Source organism: Cardiocondyla obscurior, linkage group LG04 (genome assembly GCF_019399895.1).
Source record: "Cardiocondyla obscurior isolate alpha-2009 linkage group LG04, Cobs3.1, whole genome shotgun sequence".
Taxonomy (NCBI): domain Eukaryota; kingdom Metazoa; phylum Arthropoda; class Insecta; order Hymenoptera; family Formicidae; genus Cardiocondyla; species Cardiocondyla obscurior.
The window spans coordinates 4,718,034-4,734,999 of NC_091867.1; the positions used below are offsets into that span (position 1 = coordinate 4,718,034).

The 16,966-nt window shown below is 38.9% G+C and overlaps 1 protein-coding gene and 1 long non-coding RNA gene across 6 annotated transcripts in view; one reads left to right on the forward strand and one right to left on the reverse strand.

The window, feature by feature from the left end:
• Positions 1-85: 85 nt before the first annotated feature.
• On the reverse strand, positions 86-4,240 carry LOC139102233 (uncharacterized). Its single transcript, XR_011545668.1, has 5 exons — positions 3,809-4,240; positions 3,108-3,351; positions 2,236-3,027; positions 1,813-2,090; positions 86-1,556 (listed from the first exon to the last, which is right to left on the reverse strand). It is a non-coding gene; the product is annotated as an uncharacterized lncRNA (long non-coding RNA).
• A 2,157-nt stretch (positions 4,241-6,397) lies between these two features.
• Positions 6,398-16,966, forward strand: part of Kek5 (kekkon 5) — a 188,598-nt gene continuing 178,029 nt past the window's right edge. For 4 of the 5 annotated variants that reach the window (XM_070654836.1, XM_070654835.1, XM_070654837.1 and 1 more), the window contains exon 1: positions 6,398-9,074. The gene's annotated coding sequence lies outside the window, so the exon portion shown is untranslated. The remainder of the gene's footprint in view (positions 9,075-16,966) is intronic. The other variant, XR_011545579.1, reaches the window with a different exon arrangement.

Below are 16,966 nucleotides of genomic sequence, written 5' to 3' on the forward strand. Positions count from 1 at the left end.
TCTGTGCTTTATTTCAAAAATCCTGTCTCTAACGAATCAAACTTTTTGATTTTCGTACGATTTAAATTTTTACAAATACGCATTTATTTATGTGTTTTATGTAATTATATATGTATATATATATAAAAATACGTTATTAAAATATATTCTATTAGTTTAATTCTGCTTTGTGTGCATTATATTCGAATCAATTACGAACTGGCAATATTTTCTGTATTATAGAAACTATTTTCAAGCCGTTTCTTCATAAAACGGGTTTTATATGCTCCTTTCGTACAGCTGTTACATTTTACTATAGGTCGTTTTTTTATTATAACAAGTAGGTACTTATTTCTCGATAAGATTTCAATCAAACTGGCATTTTATAGGCAATATATTTTTATATATATAAAATCGGGGATTTATTTCTGAAAATCAAAAGCAAACGAATACCGCGCTAGTTATTTCTTTTTCTTTCGAGCGATAAATAAAATCAACGTCGCGCTTAATCTTGATGAGAAATAATGCAAAGTTCTTTGCAACGAGGTGTATTATGCTGTCTTATTAATGACTGATGTGCAATTTTTCGTATAAAGAAAACGAAATTTACGAGATGCGATTTACGAGGCTGCTAATATTTCAACTTTCCGCGGAAGCGTTCTCCCCCGAGGAAACTTCCGGCCGTTGTACGAAGTAGCGGCTTTTAAGATAATAACGCCGGTTTGTGGATCACGGTAATAACTAATTGTGCCGTTCTCACGGCGAAACATAGCAGTCCGCTTATTGAAAAGCGCGGCCTCTTTCCGCTTTAATGTAACCGTGTGCGCACATCGTTTTACCGAGGGATACAAAAGGGGGTGGCGGGTATTGTAAAACTGAAAGCTGTAAAGGGGATTTTACAAAGCCACTGTCACTAACGGCCTCATCGTTTATTCACGCACGTGTGCATTATACACACGCACAAGTAAATATATAAATATAAAAAAAAAGAAAAAAAAAAATATATATATACATTTGCAAACATGTGCGTGTGTACGTCTGTACATAAATGTGTGCACCCTCACTAGCAATCTGCTTGTGTATCCGTAATTTTTCTTAGTACTATTTATGCAGAGACGAAGAAATTAAACATTGTCCCTCCCGGCTATGTCGTGTAATCAAACGCTCGGTGCTGAGCAAGATAATCGTTAAAAGAAAGAGGACTGTGAAATGTGAATATTAAAACATAAAAACAGAAAAAAAAATTATTACAGTCAGCTGGAAAATAAAACTAAATATTTTTTAATTATAATTATATTTTTAAAGATAAATGTAAAAGTTTAATCGTTGCTTTTCCGCGGTACTAATTTGTTCCCTCCCTTAATTTTGAGTCGCAAAAGTTAAAGTCAACCTAAATATATTTCGATTATTTTAATTATTTTTATTGTTTAGTAAATTTTAATTGTCGTTATTTTTTCACGTGTAATACCTTAATTTTTTCTAAGTTCTCTAATATAGCTGACATGCATTGTACAAAATCATGCGACTCACCAATCTGCATGAAATACAGCGGAGTTGTTGTTACTGCAACAATAATCCTGCAACAAATAAATATAAAAATTAAATTATAGAGAGATCAGAATTATTTCTATTATGTTAAAAAAAATGACGAGTCTTTAATATATTTTTTAGTTATACAAAACCATGGTCAAATTAATTAAATAAAATTTCTATAAAAATTTAACTCTTTTGCAATTAAAAATTTTTTCTTTTACAAAATATAAATTGATATTATTAAAACTATCTTAACAACACAAAAACGATAATTTTATTTAAATAAAAAATGATTCTTACCATTGAGTTGCTCCGCTGATGCAGGAGCCCTTCCTGGGCCTCCTCCTCCTCCTCTCAGTCAGTCTTGGATGTCGAGCCTTCTTTCCTGTCAGTACAAGACACTCGCGAAACCGTATACGGATAAACTACATCCGCGCGATAATGTTCGACACTCCCGGTTTTAAAGATCATTCAACAAACGCCCGATACTTTAACGATAATCACGACACGACCGACGAACCGCCGGCGATTCGTTTATTAATTTTTGTCGACGGCGAATACTTCCGGAAAATAATAATCTGTAACACAAAAAAAAATTAAATTGTAGATATTTGAATAAATAATCTTCACTGTTAAAACAAAACTTACGTGTTAAAATCAATTTACTTTTTCTATTAAATATTATACAATAAGATTATCTGTCACTAAAAAAGAGATCCTTACCCTAGGGTTGCTCCGACGAAGCAAGATGCCTCTCCGAAGCCTGCTCCTCCTCTCAGGGTGTTGGACGTGGGGCTGGGTGGTCTGAGGATGGCCTTCCACACACTAGATATTCCTGTTTCCTTCAAACTTCCACCTGAAACAAAACAGAATTTTGGTTAGAAGCTATTCTTAATGGTATACTGAATAAGTACTATCCGTGTAAAAATCATTGAACGTAAAAATTAATTCACGGCCACGATATCGTTATTTATCAAATAGAATTACTTTTCCGTACTGCGTATAATCTACTTGGTGCGACGTACTAATAAGGAATGTGGTAGTGGGTGTAGTGGCGTGATGGAGATAGTGAGGGAACGTCGCGCGAGCCTCGGCCAGCTCGCATAGTCGAAGGCCAAGGTTAAGACCAATATTGATATACAGTCCTTAGCAATGAAGTTCAATGAAGCGTAAAAAAATACTCGAAATATTATTTTAAATATCATGTAAAATACTATGCCGAGTTATAACTTTGTAAAAGTGAATAATATTCGGCATTGCATATCACATGTTAATCAAAATAATATTTAAAGTATAAGCTCCTTTACATTTCACTGATCTTTATAGAGATATGAAGAAAATACTTTTATTCGCGTAGGTAAAAATGTTAATTTAATAATAATTAAAAAATGATGGTGATACTGCTTTTGTCAATGCAGTTACTCTGTCGTCACAAATTTTTCCTTTTGGGCCTCGTCTTTTTATTCCTTCTCTCTCGATGTCATCTGCATGCAGTGGAAAGCACGAAAGTCACAACTGTAAATACATAAAAGAATTATTGAATACAATATCAAATAAAACCTGCGCAGACACTGGGCGACACTCGCGTTACTCACCCTTTTAAATCTTCCTCCGAGCATTAGAACAGCGCTCCGGCGCTTCCGATAAGAAGTCTAACCTACTCAACACACTGGCTGCGGTGGCAAGAGTACGTTCGTTGTTGCCTCGTGTGCGTACCTCATCCGTATGAGGCAAAAGGCCCGTACGCCGGCTGCTCCGACTGCCGACCGCCGAACGCGCACGAGCACGATCGAGAGCGTCCGACTCTTTATGGCTCTACCACGGCGTCCGAGTACACTGCTGAAAATGATTAAATATAAAATAATATTCTTCAACGTAAAAGAAGCACAAGTAAATCACTCGCCCGCTCTGTAACGCCCGGTTTAATCAGGGTTATGTCACTGTATTAAATATGAATAAACTATAAATCTCTTTTGCGCGACTTTGAACGACACTTGCGTTCTTAAATTTTGTAAAATTTCTCTCGATTATTTGATCGATGCTTCCGAGAACATAGACAATGAACCAGCCGCAGCGGTAAAGGCGCGTTTGTTACTCCTGAAGGTTCACTTAGGTAATATTCGCGACTGCTAGAATTCACTCACCGCGGTGTAATCGTATCCATCGGGAAAAGTAATTTATAGTATTAAACGAAAGAAATAATTGCCGGGCTACATGAATCAAGAGATACGGCGCGATAGATAAAGTCGCTGTATAATACAAAACGGCAAATATTCTGCGGCAAATCTTCACTCACCGATATTCTTCGCGTTGAGAGCACCGATGGCGAGGCTAGATCGTGGTGGCCGAGAGCGTTCTTCGTTGAATACGTCGCAAAGTTGTCCGGCGCGGACGGAGTCCGTCCATACTGCTCCATATCGTCACTTGAACGTCTCGAACGTCGTGACCGTCGCGACCGTTGGGCGAGGAGCTCCTTGCGTCGTACCATTCCGCACCAGGTTGGCAGGCAGATACAGTACGCTGCTCGTCAAGTACGCCCGAGCAAGCACGAGCGCCGTCGATCACCCCCGACTCTTACTTGTCGCACTCGTACATACACATAACTGTCACGAAAAAATTTAAACACTGAATTTTCTGCCGAATATTATGTTAAATATTATACTAAATATTATTTTCAATGTGTCACGAGTATTTAACCGGTGGGTACGCAGCGATACTTGTCGATTGCATCAAATATTAGTTTGTAATCAATCTAAGAATATATAAATATAATTAATATCCGAATGTATATTTAAATTATTAGGTTAAATTAAATTATTAAATTTAAAAAAACTAGAGGCGTTTAAAGTTTCATGTTAGATTTATATATACATTTGTAGATTATTGCTGAGAATAATTAATATAAAACAATTGCTTTGTCTTAAGTAGAAGAAGCGAGAATAAATATAAAACAAAAAACATATTTATAGTCATCTCAAAATTATAAGAAAGACACGTCATCGTGTCATTACATATTAAAGAAATTCTAAGTTAGGCATTCTCTTGTATTTTTAATGTAAATTACTCAACAAATATTGTGTTGTTGAAAAGTACATCAGTTATTACGGCAATTTAATTAAATTACAAAATTTCATTAAACAGTGATGTTTACGACATTTAGAATGAAATCCCCTGTTGGGAAAATGTTATATTTGCCCAAGGTTTAAATATATTTAAGCCAAGTCATTATTTTACCTGAAAGACTTCCTTTTAATATATTAACGTTTAGTTAATATTTTATCTTAAAAATAACTGTACTTTTTTCTAGACAAAATCTGGGTTAATTTATTAACTGTAAAAGAGTTTATATTTGTAATATAAAAAAGAAAATAAAATAAAGTTACGTATTTCTGAAATAAATTTATTAAGGCCTGTTAAAATACCTATTGCAATTATACATAAAACCTATAAGGTTAAAATGGAGTAAATATTTTAATAAGATATGCGCATCGTTAAGCATCTTCATGGTAGGTATTTCGAGTGCCTTGAGTTTAATACGCGTGACATAATCCACATTCTCCGCTTAATTACATTCTCTTGATAGTTCCGAACAGCGAAGTAACTGGAACATTAGCTCTATAAGTTTAAGAAACCGCAGATTGGGACTTGCGAGTAGCATCAATTTTTGTTTAATAGAATCGTGGAGAACATTTTTAATCAATCTTTTCTCTCACTCATTGCCAATTAATAATAGTTAATGCAACTATGTTATATTTTCTTTCTTTAAATTTAATAAAAATAATAATATTAAAACGTATGTATGTGTACAATGTATTATACGTTATAAAACAAAGTATTACTATATCATAAATTATTGAAGTGTGTCATTATTATATTCGTATACTTTTTATACATTTAATTGTTTTTTACACTTGGTTAAGTATAATTATTTGTTCTAAAAATAATAAAACTGCCTCCAATTCGTTGCCTCTATCTTGAGTGTTGCTTCCACTTTTCACCGCAGAAAGACAACTATGAGACAAGCTTGAAAAATTGCCGTAGCTCCTTTTGGTACAAAGGTTTCATTACAGAGCACCTCATTATTTACTTTCCCATCTGTCGCACGTCTCTCCAGCCACATTGCGTTGAATCATCCTTAACGAAGAGCCGGTAATTGGTTAATTAATATTAACTGACGCAAATGACACAGTTTTGTATTGATTTTATTTGTTAGTAATAAATTCTCTCTAACTTTATTAATACAGTAATAATTTTAAAAAGAAATATGTTATTTGATATTACATCTGTTCTAGCAAGCATGTCTAATTTTTCCATAACTTTTAATTAACAAGATGTATTAATATAACATTAAACTTTGTGGAAATCTGGATTCTGGATTATAAAGCAAACGTTCAATAAATGTTTTCTATAACGAGAAATATCCGATAAAGCATATTCCGTAAACGTCATATTAGCTCGGTATCTATTCATCTATATTGTTAATATACCTAATCCTCAATGTTTAAAGTAATGCGATTTATATTAATTAAATTAATGTTTATGACGGAAATATAATATAATTATTGATTTATCATATATTCATCGCTGAAACGTTATCTCATTTGACATCATTTGGTGTACGATGGATAAATAACATCTAATTGTCTTTTACAATTAAACGTATGTACGTATGTATGTATTACACGTGTAACGATGTAATACATGTGTGCATACGTTTATAAGAATAATAAAAAAAAAATGTTTAAAGATTAAAATATGAAAGCAATCTGTAACAAAAATCACAATCAAATAAAATTTTTTAATATAGATAACCGTTCAGGAATAATTGAATAAAAATTTAATTTAATTTGTTATCACAAAAAATAACAATACATTCTCGTGTGCACTGTAAACGTACAATTAATTTTATTTTCCTTTAAATTGAGACTCGCTTCGATAGTTTATTATCCATTGCAACAAATTGCTGCATGCTTAAAGCGAAAACGGAGAGAAGGCAAATAGGGTGGAAAGGATTGAAAGAGGATAATAGGAGGGCAAGAGGATGAACGGTGGGAATGCGAGCGAACGGAGGGTGCAATGAATGAAACATAATTTATTCAATTGGCACTAATAAATGGTATTTATCTCGCCCACCCAATAGTTATATCAGAATAAAAACCGGACATTGTCGCAGCATTGTTACATTGGAAAGGGCATTGTTGCATGATGCGGTTATCGATAAATAATACGATAACGTAATATATAAATTAAAGAGAAAAATCGTTAATTTTTTTAAAAAGATCACATGTTAATCACGTTAAGAAATGTAAAATTAATAAATTGATGCATGGAGAAATTTTTTTCGCAATCCATTCGTTACCATCATCAAAATTAATAAAAGAAAAAGAGCAGAAAACTTGTAAAATTTATTAATTGATACGCACTCTATATATCAATTACTGAAAATGTGAAAATCAATTGCTAGGGCATTGTTCCACTCACATCTCTACTATTCAATTTTCATATTGCCGATAAATTGGTTACACTGTATTTTTTTGCAAATTGATGGAGATTTAATCATTGAGATAGAATTTATTACTTTAATTAAACTACACTTACGTCAAATCGATCTCTCATTAAGTCCTCAATTTTTTTATAATGTATATCAGTGGGGAAAATGCACGAGATAAAGCACGTAAGGCAAAATTTTGAAAGGGGTCGATAAGGTATTTACAACGCGGAGTTTCTGGATTTACCTGCAACATAAAAGAGATGGCGAGAATATTTTATTTACCACGTCCTTTTAATGAGATAGATTCAGCGCGGTGATAAAATATCTAACTTGTTTCCGCCGGCAACGCAATCGTGCTGCGCATTGTGTTATTCGTTTGCAGGAGACTCGAAGTTTAATTAATCGCTGGTATATCCGCGCTGCACGGAATTACGCTTATACGCGAACTTAACTGCATTGTAATATATAAAGTCTGATAATGAACGTTTAACATCGTTCAGCGTTAAAAACGTAACCGGCTATTCGCTGTTTTTCCCGGTTGGCTAATTAATAATTACATTCCGCGCGACTAAAGACGCACATATGTTCATTAATAAATAGTTTTGTTTAACGCATGTGTGCAGTAAAATTCCAATTCGTTTATACGCGATTCGTTGCGAAATGCATAAATTATTGCTGGCAAAATAGCAGCATGCGTATTAAAATTTTGAATGTAAATTATACGCGGTTAATCGAAAATTAACTATCAGTGCTGCTAACAGTGTTTTTACGAGCCACTCTGCCCCTTGACCGGGGCAGATTGTGGTAACTCTGAAAACAATCCGTTGGTCAGTTTAATCGGGACTCGGTCGGAAGCAGGTTGTCCGCTGGAAGCCGTCGTCGCCAAGAAGGATTCGTTCTCTTGCGCGGAATCGAGTGAGTGAATAAGTGAGATATCGTAAACGCGCAGCTTCATTAAGTGACTCGCGTTTACCGAGACAGATCACTTCGGCGTTACGAGGGAGAGTAATCAATTTAGAATTCGCGAAAGAATGCCATTATGGCTGACTCCGGGTCTCGGACGATTCGACGTTACACGTGTTTGCTGGCGGAAGCCACGCCGGTCTTTTTATCGGGGTCCCGTCCCTTCGTTCGGGAAAGAGTGTCCGCGGAGAAAATCAGGGAGAGGAAACGCGCCTCTGCGTACGCTACTCCGAATTCGCGGTCCGAATCGAAGTTGGAGGATCGGCCGAAGGCACGTCGTCGTTCGGCTCGGCCAGAGATACGTCGTCACTCGGCTCGGAGGCGTCGCGCCTCCACTTGCCGCTAGGAGCGCCCTCGTCAGTCTCGTCGCCTCCGTTGCGTCCGTGCGGTCAGTCTGCCGGAGTCAGCAGCGCGCGGAAGTTGTGTCGTTGTGTCGCGTCGCGATCTATCTTCTTCCTTTCTCCTTATCTCACTCTCTCTCTCCTGACTTCGACCGAGGGATCGCACGAGCCAGATAGATCGCGGCTGCATTCGTTCGACGTGCGTCAGTGCCCGAGAAAGAGAGAGAGAGAGAGAGAGAGATATCGCTCCCGTGGGAAAACACGTTTCCGTGGCGTACGTTACGTACCACGGTGCACCGGTGGTCGTATCCTGTTTCGCGTGCGTTACTTCGTTATTGTCGTCGCTCGCCGGCCGGATTCCCGTGTTCTCTTATTCCGTTGTTCCGGTCGACCTTCTCTCCGAGAGCGTCCTCGGTGTCAACTACGCGCCCGCCTGTGTGTGTATGTGCTTCGTAGTGCGCGGGATGATGTGACCCACCTCTGTGCGCCACGTTTTCGAACGACGCGGGCCGGGGAACGCGCGCTTCAGAGGAGGAGAGTTCGGGAGTGTCGGGACTGTGCGAGGGAGTCTCGTGAGAGTCGCGGTGTGTCGCGCGGTCGTGCGTGCGGCGTCCTTTGTGGCCGACGCGGGAGATAGGAGCAACAAGAGGCACGAAACGACGGCGGAGGGGAACGGAAGGACGCCGTGGACGGTGAGAGTGAACTGGCGTGAAGCTGCCGTTGCTTCGTCCGACCGGACACGACCGACTGGAGCGGCTGTGTGGAGGGTAAGTGCCGATTCTCTTTTTCTTCTCGCTTACAAAGACTTTATCCGCTCATCTCGTAGCCGTTCCGCCTTGTACGGACGGCGTGTGTATGCGTGCAGGTGAGCGCGCGCTCGGATGCACGAGCGTGCCGATCGGCCTCGCGTCCGTGGCACACGAGGCGTAGCACACGCTACGGATCGGCCGTGTGCTCGTTTCGTTCGGGTAACGCGGATCACGGCCCGGAATGGAATCTCGTCTGACGCGGCGAACTTAGTGCGCGCGATCTCACGAGATCTCCGTTGTCTTCGACCCTTTTCGACGCGACGGCCCCGAGAGCTCCGATGCCGCCGCATTGCGATCGCGCCTTCAATTCGTGTTCAATATTAAATGCCGGATTTTCTGACGTTTATCCGTCCCGGGGATTCGAGCCACGCGAGAAAGAATGTGACGCAAAACGAGCCGGGACGGTATGCGGGACAGCCGAAATGCAATTCCGACGTCGAGAACGATTCTTGGTAGAGACGCGCGGACGGTATCGACGCCGTTAATGATAGATATTTCGGATGCGTGCAACGTTCAACGACAACGCGACGCCAACGTTGTCCGTGTGGAAATAATAATCGTACCCACCCGTCTAAATTATGTAGTGCAAATCTTGGACGTTTTGCTCGATTGGGAATATCGTGATTGCACGGCCAAATGTATTATGCGTGGCACATTTCGATATCGCGACTGCATCATTGAATAACAATGGCGCCGGCGATCGATGTATAGTTTCATACTATTTTACGAGGTGCATTCAAAAGGTAGTGTAAATTGACAAAACAAATTGACAATCTTGATCATTCAGACGCACGCGAGGTGTTCGCAGATCGTCACACATCCCTAATTAAATGTTATATTTTTTTATATTTTTTTTTTATAATGTTTACACGCTTCGATCGCGAAATCACTTCGCGATGGAATTCACAATTTCTTTTAAAATTTCGTTTGAATATATAACGTAAAATAAGACGCTAATTTTGTTTGCGCACATTCCGTCGTGCATGCGTTAATAGGTTATCTAATATTCGATTAAACTTTCAATGAGATTCATCAATTGTTGCTGCTTGGAAATAATTTCATGAGTTGCGGGATTATTTCGAGTAATTTGAAAAATTCGATACCTCGCGTATTATAAAAGGCTCGAGGAAAAATGCCGCTGCGCTTTTTGATCTTATTTTACTCGAAGCGAGCGCGCGAAAAGTATCGCGAATAATCATTAAAATCCGCGATTTTTTTTTTTAATTTTTTTTTTTAATAAAAAGCTCTGCTCGGCAAAATTAATTCCGCTCGTGTACAAAAAGGGCATCTGGCAGAACGCGCTCTTTCAATGTTTACTTTACATATATCAATCTTCCGCAAGTCACTGTTGTTCGGAGCAACAGTTTTGAACTGAGATATCAATTCTTTCGTAGAAACGATCAATCTACTGCAGCCAGCATGAAATAAGATATCGAGCTCTTCGGGAGAGCGGGTAAAAATCCGCTTCGATCATCGTCGTATTACTATCTAGTCGTATCGCGCGTATTTTTGAGATTCACTTTTTAGAAGATATATAAATTGTTTTCTCCCTCGAAATACGGTAATTTTCACCTGCAAATTTTGCAACGTAACGACTCGGAGTGTCATTTTTTTTTTTTTATCCAGACAGACATCGTTAAGTTACTTCGATTATAAAATGCACATAATTGGCGCGAAGTTTACCGCGCGTTTTGTAAATAAATGTCGTTATTGCTTTACGGGACGACAAGAGCTGCGAGCCAGTTTGCCAGCATAATTGGCGCGCGTTTGTCGATTCCGAGTGTGCGTTATTATCAAGTTCGTAGGAACTTTCCGCTAGGGACGAGATCCGCTTTGCAATATTATAAACGCAGTTATTTGTATGAGCCCTTCCTTCCCTTCATTGAAAGTCGAGACAACCGAACCGTTCTATTAAAATGACAATTGAGCCCCTGAGTAGCGAGCAAGGGTCGACAATTTCGTAGAGCATTTAATTATGAGATCTCATCTCGCAATTTAGAAGATCCTCGAGCGCGAGGAGAAAAGTCAATTTCTTCAGCAAAGCGCTCGTTCGTTTGTCGAAGTACGTCAAAAATAACCGGCGCGAGGTCGTCTCAAGTAGGACGCTGATTAAATGTGTACACTAATTTGGAAATGCTGATTAGATTACGTACCCGCGGCAATGCTTGAGCGATGCGTGACGACGGATTTCATATACGCGTGTAATAGTTAATAAAATTAACGGAAAAAAATTTTTTTATTACCGTAAGGAGCAAATTAAGACCCGTTGTAGGCGCGGAGAAATCAATTATCAATCGGAGTATTAAATTCATGGAAATTTTCCTCGCCGAGCGATAGCTAGCTGTGCTGTAGAATATTGTGTCTCAGCGCGGTGATTTATTCCTCGGGCGACAGTGAACGGAACAGACCTGAAACGTTCATTTCCGTTTCAATAAACGTTCTCACGGATATGTGCCATTTTCGGTGCCTGAAAATTCAAAATTGTAGCTTGATATTTTTATGCGCGTCGATCGTATCCTGAGCCGGAAATATATATGAGGCCTTTATTCATCTATTTCACGTCGATATAAAGCTGTGGTTACATTAGCAAAACCAACCGACTCTTTTTGGAGTCGATGTTTACGTTACGCGCTTGTTTTTAAGGCTGAGCGCGGTTGTATATACGTTTCGCGGACTCGCTTCCACATATTTTTTTTTTTTTTTTTGCGCGATGGAAAAGATACTAACGTTTGGGAATTTGGCATTAGCGAACCAAACGGAATCGATTAAACCTACACGTTTGAAATAATATTTAATGCGAGAAATATTGTCAAATATACGAGTTGTAGCTGTTTATTCGCCGCGTTGAGCTATTCGCGTTTTAACGTGCACGATGCCGTTAAAATTATGCTAGGCGAGACTTTATAGAGCATATAGCTCCGATCTGTTTATTTGTGCGCGGAGGTGTCGGCACGTTTCGATTCATGGCTATTCGTTTTAAGCCATAAATCGTCGACGTCATTGAACTCTTGAGTTTTCCCCTCGCCGCATTCTTCCGCCCAACCGTTGCAACGCGTTAGGAGAGACGCCGTCCGATAAAAGTCACCCATACCACCGTATGAATCATCGAGTTCATGCGTTGTCGTACCTCGGGACTCATGCGTGTCCTGCAATCGTACGTGTCATCGTAACAGACCTCCCAGCGATACCGCACCTACGCCGGCGTCCTAAAAAAAAAAAACAGAAAAAAATGTGTTAGGTAGAAAATAACTGAGCGACTTCCTCTGAATTTAGATATGACGATGTCACGTGCCGTCGGCCACGGCGATTTTTACAAGTTTCAATCGGAACTGTCGAGCAATGTCGGACAAAGGGTAGCGGAAAAAGAAAGTCGTTTTGCCGGGAAAAAAAGAATAAGAAAAAAATTTACAATAGTAGACAAAGAAAAATAGCGACAAAAATAGACATGCCATAAAATAGGCCAGTATTTTATGTCCTAGGTCAAAATTCCTTACCTTGGAAACGAAAAGAATTTTATATATTTTTATTGCGTTTATACGTTAAAAAAGGATGAGATTAACAAGCAATCAATATGCAAAGATATTATTTTTAATTCTACTTTATGGGCTTTAAATTCAAATTTAATGTGCATGTTAAAGATAACTAGACCCGCTTTTAGCGCGAAACACGGTCTCCCTTTTAGATAATAGCTTGGTTACCCCACCTCTATAACACAAGCCAGGGGCTATTGTTAGATAATACATTTAGCTTGTTACATATAAACAACAAAATGATTTTCGTCACATTTCTCTTTTATGCATTATCATTAAGATTCTAAGCTTTAAAATAACATCGGCGTTGAAAGGCTTTGTTTAACATTTTGCATGCAGAAAAAGCGTCACAATCAACGAGATAATGCCAAGTGATCAGTTACATATAAGCGGTCTCTTTTCTTCGACACGTGTCTTTAAATGTTGAACATATTGCCCGTTCATCGAGCCTCGCTTGCAATTCCGAGTTCGATCATTAGTCACATCGCTTTACATGGCGCCAGTTCGCGTCGCACAATAGTGTCGACCTTCCGAGAATCTGATTCACGGCACGCTTCGGAAAGTCATTCGCGCGACTTGAGAATACCCGATCGCGATTCACGCAAGTCCACCAAATTGTGCGACTGTGTGCATTGGCACGCAGGCATCGCCGTCGCGCCCAACGGTGAAACGTTTCTTCGAAGTCAGCAGGTTTCCGTCGCTCATTGTGACGGTTATCTGCGACGGGATCGCAGGCGGTGGTTTACGTTTATACTGATGCCGACTGAGACGACAACGACGGTGACACTTCTCGTTGGAAAATGCAACGCGCAGAAATAGAAACGTCGGGCGGGCGCAGACCGTTTTCGCGGAAATCCGGAAACCGTCGCTTTTTCCTCGGGCGCGGTGAAGCCGATCCGATTTTCCTTAACGGATCTTAAACGTGCCAAGATCCATAGACTGGCCGTTGAATTTTTTTCCCGATGACGTTGGAATGATAATATTCATAATTGAGCACATTAATAATGGCCTCGATATTAGATATTTATTTCCGGGAAATTATTAAACAATTGTGTTATTATATATTATATATTATTTACTGTCACTTATACATAAATAATTGTTGTTACTAAACAAATTATATTAATGCGCGATGCATTATTAATTTGTAAGTAATACCCGTAGAAATTCCAAGTGAACTCTGCAATATGTTCGTGCGTAGCCCGTATTAAAATTACATTTTTTTTAAAAATATACGAAGTAGTGTGCGTTAGTATGCGTTAATTAAAACTAGAAAAATGAATAAGAAATGTGTAAAAAATATTCTTCTTCGTATTGTTTTTAAAGAAGCTTTAAAAATTCTCCGAGACTATTTACGGCGTTAGTCAGCACAAGTTCAGCACAATTCAGCGCAATTTAAAAAGCAACGTTTTTAAAAAGCGCTGCGCTGGCCATGAAAACATTTTATCTTTTAAAAATAGCGTTTGTTGGATACGTAATGTTCAAGGTAGAAACAAGCGGAAGTTGAAGATCAGCATACTTCTAAATTATCCTCGTAAATTGTTCGAAAGTAATGCCGGGTTATTTTTACTTTGTCATAAATATAATGAAAGAAAAATAGATCGTTAATTCTTTTTGTAGAAATATTTTTTACAATTTACTCTCGTAATGGATAGTAATAACGGCCGCGAAGTTATTGCGTTAATTAAGAGACGAAAAAATTTTTTTTTTTTACCAAAACCAGGCGGTTTCTTCTTCCGACGTGCTTAATGAAATATCTGTGTAAGGAATAGGTTGACTTCGCTACGCGGCATTAATGGGGGGATAAAACAGGAACGGTTTTGCGCCGTAAATAGCCACGTGTTACGTTGACAGACAGCGCTGCATTATGTACATTCCATAAAGGGCACTTACCTTGATTAAGTCTCTAGGCTTATTATGTACCGCCGATATATACGCAGATGCGAGAGATGCATCGGATATTGCCGTAACCGAGCGGATATGAAAGGGTCACGTGAAACATTTTCGTGATACCTCCACCGTGAAACGAAATTCCTCGCGTAGTATTAATTATACCGTATACATATCTGTTCGTGTAATTTTACGGATACCTTCCTAGAACGCGAAACACACGTTCGATTCGACGCAGCTTGTTTGCCTCCTCGCCCCGGTACACATATTACACCGTATACGTGCGTGTTTTCACTTCTGTTGGCGGGAAAGTGCACACTGTAATCTGATTTAAAGTCCACTCCGAGTGTGGCACCGTTGACTGTGGCCTTAGGATATAGGAACAACACGCAATGGAGATCTACGTGACCGATAATAGCCAGAGCACGCGGGAGACTTTTTTTTTTCCTCCTCCCCTCCCCTCCCTTTTATTTTTTTCCTCTACGTAAGGATGTTTTATTTCGTGCATAACGCTCTTTATACATTCGGATCATTAGTGACGTTGCTTCGAGGACTTATCAAGCGTCATAACGAAGCGCGGCCGACGTCGGAGTCGTCAATCAAAACGATAAGGCGTTTTAACCGGTGCTTATTTTAACTTCCTTGAATTTATCCCCGTGCAACTTTCCCGTCCCGCCGCTCTGTACAGCTTTATTTACCTTTTCCCGACGCGTAAAAAGGAATCTTGTGCATTTGCGAAGTCGGAGACAGTCAGGGCGAAGCTCCCCGGGCTTTCAAATCCGTAAGCAACGCGGACAATACTATTTCTTTATATTTTTTGCTTGTTATTTCTGTGTACCCTTTATACAATACATATCAAATGTAAAAAAGTAAACCTTCGATTTTTTTATTATATATATTATATATATATATATTTGCCTGGTCCGTTTGCTTTTCCGCTATCCTTCCTCCCACGAAGTCTTTTCACTCACGCATGGGACAGCTCGTACGGGCTGAATGGACCGCGAAAGGAACAGATTGAGTTGAAGCTTTCTAAATCCCTATCGATCGTTCGTAATGGACGAGACGACATAGCGGGATGACTATGAATTTTTAATACGATCACGTTGAAATCATTATGCCTTGTCAGCGCGATTTACAATCCCCATCGTGTGCGCGTAATGTAAGACTTATGAGACCTTATCGTGCTTCGAATAATAATTCTTTCTATGTATAGAGAGCTACTTCAAATTCCTCGGACGTCGTCAAATAAGGGCGACGAGCTGCCGCACGCCGAAGGAAAAACATCGCGTCGGAAGTTAATTCGATTCTCGTACTTCTCTTTATTATATAGCTCGTAGTATTTGCAGCTTTAACAGCAATATAAAATCTGAGAAGGCATGATGGCACGCTTCAAATCTGCGATAAGATGTCTAGGAAATTTTCCTAATGATTACGTTTTAGTACTTACAGAGAGGAAAAACTTTTATGTTTTACTTTTGCGTTATATCGAGTTCTTAAAGATTCAGTATTTGTTGAATCTAGTTGGGAACATAATGTTGAAAATACTTTTTAGCCTTTATTAAAACGTCAACATTTCGACGTAACCTTGTTCCATAGTTTTTAGCTACAGAAAGCGCTATCGGTTATTTACGGGGCCCTAATTTTTTATATTTTTAGTCGTAATAATTCTTAGGAATGAATTCGAGAGGATCTAAAACTCTTTGCGAAAGGGCTAGAACTTTGTCAGTTGCATTGAAATTTCTGGGAAAAGAGGTGCTTTAAAGAAATGCCTTTCAGTTAATTTACATCGAAGTTTTATTTAATATATTTTATCAATGCGTTTTACGTTGAAAATATTAAAGCAAACAAATATTGGTGAAATTCAACTGGAGGAAAAATTAATTAAAACTTGATCGACCGTGTTAAATACCGCATTTTGCAAATTAACCTGTATTTGTTTATTATTCTTTGTCCGTTTTTCTTTGTTCTATGCCGTTAAAGATAATTCAATAGTTCTTTTGCAAACAATGTATCATAATTCTGAAGTTTTACAGGCCGTTCAGCGAAAAATGTGTTTGAAATATTGGCCGTTCTATCGCAGCGGGATAACAAGGGCTTCTAGCGGCCTCGCGACAAAGCTAGTAATTGCTGTTGGATTTAGTATAGCCATGATCTCCCTGAATGTGCGCGTTTATCACGGTGCACTTCGGCTCCTCTGTGTCCCCGTTGTCCCGCAATAAAAACATTTAAGAATATCCGCGGAAGATAACACGTGAAAAAAGATTGGGAGGAGGGGTTTTCTTTTTTTTTTTCTCATGTGCGGATATTACAGCGAGATTATGTTATGTATAATTAATGGGGTCTCGTGTCTCATGCCATTACCGTAATTACTTCGATTATCACAATCGTTATTGCGATTATGTGCCACTGCGTGTTATTACATAAGTA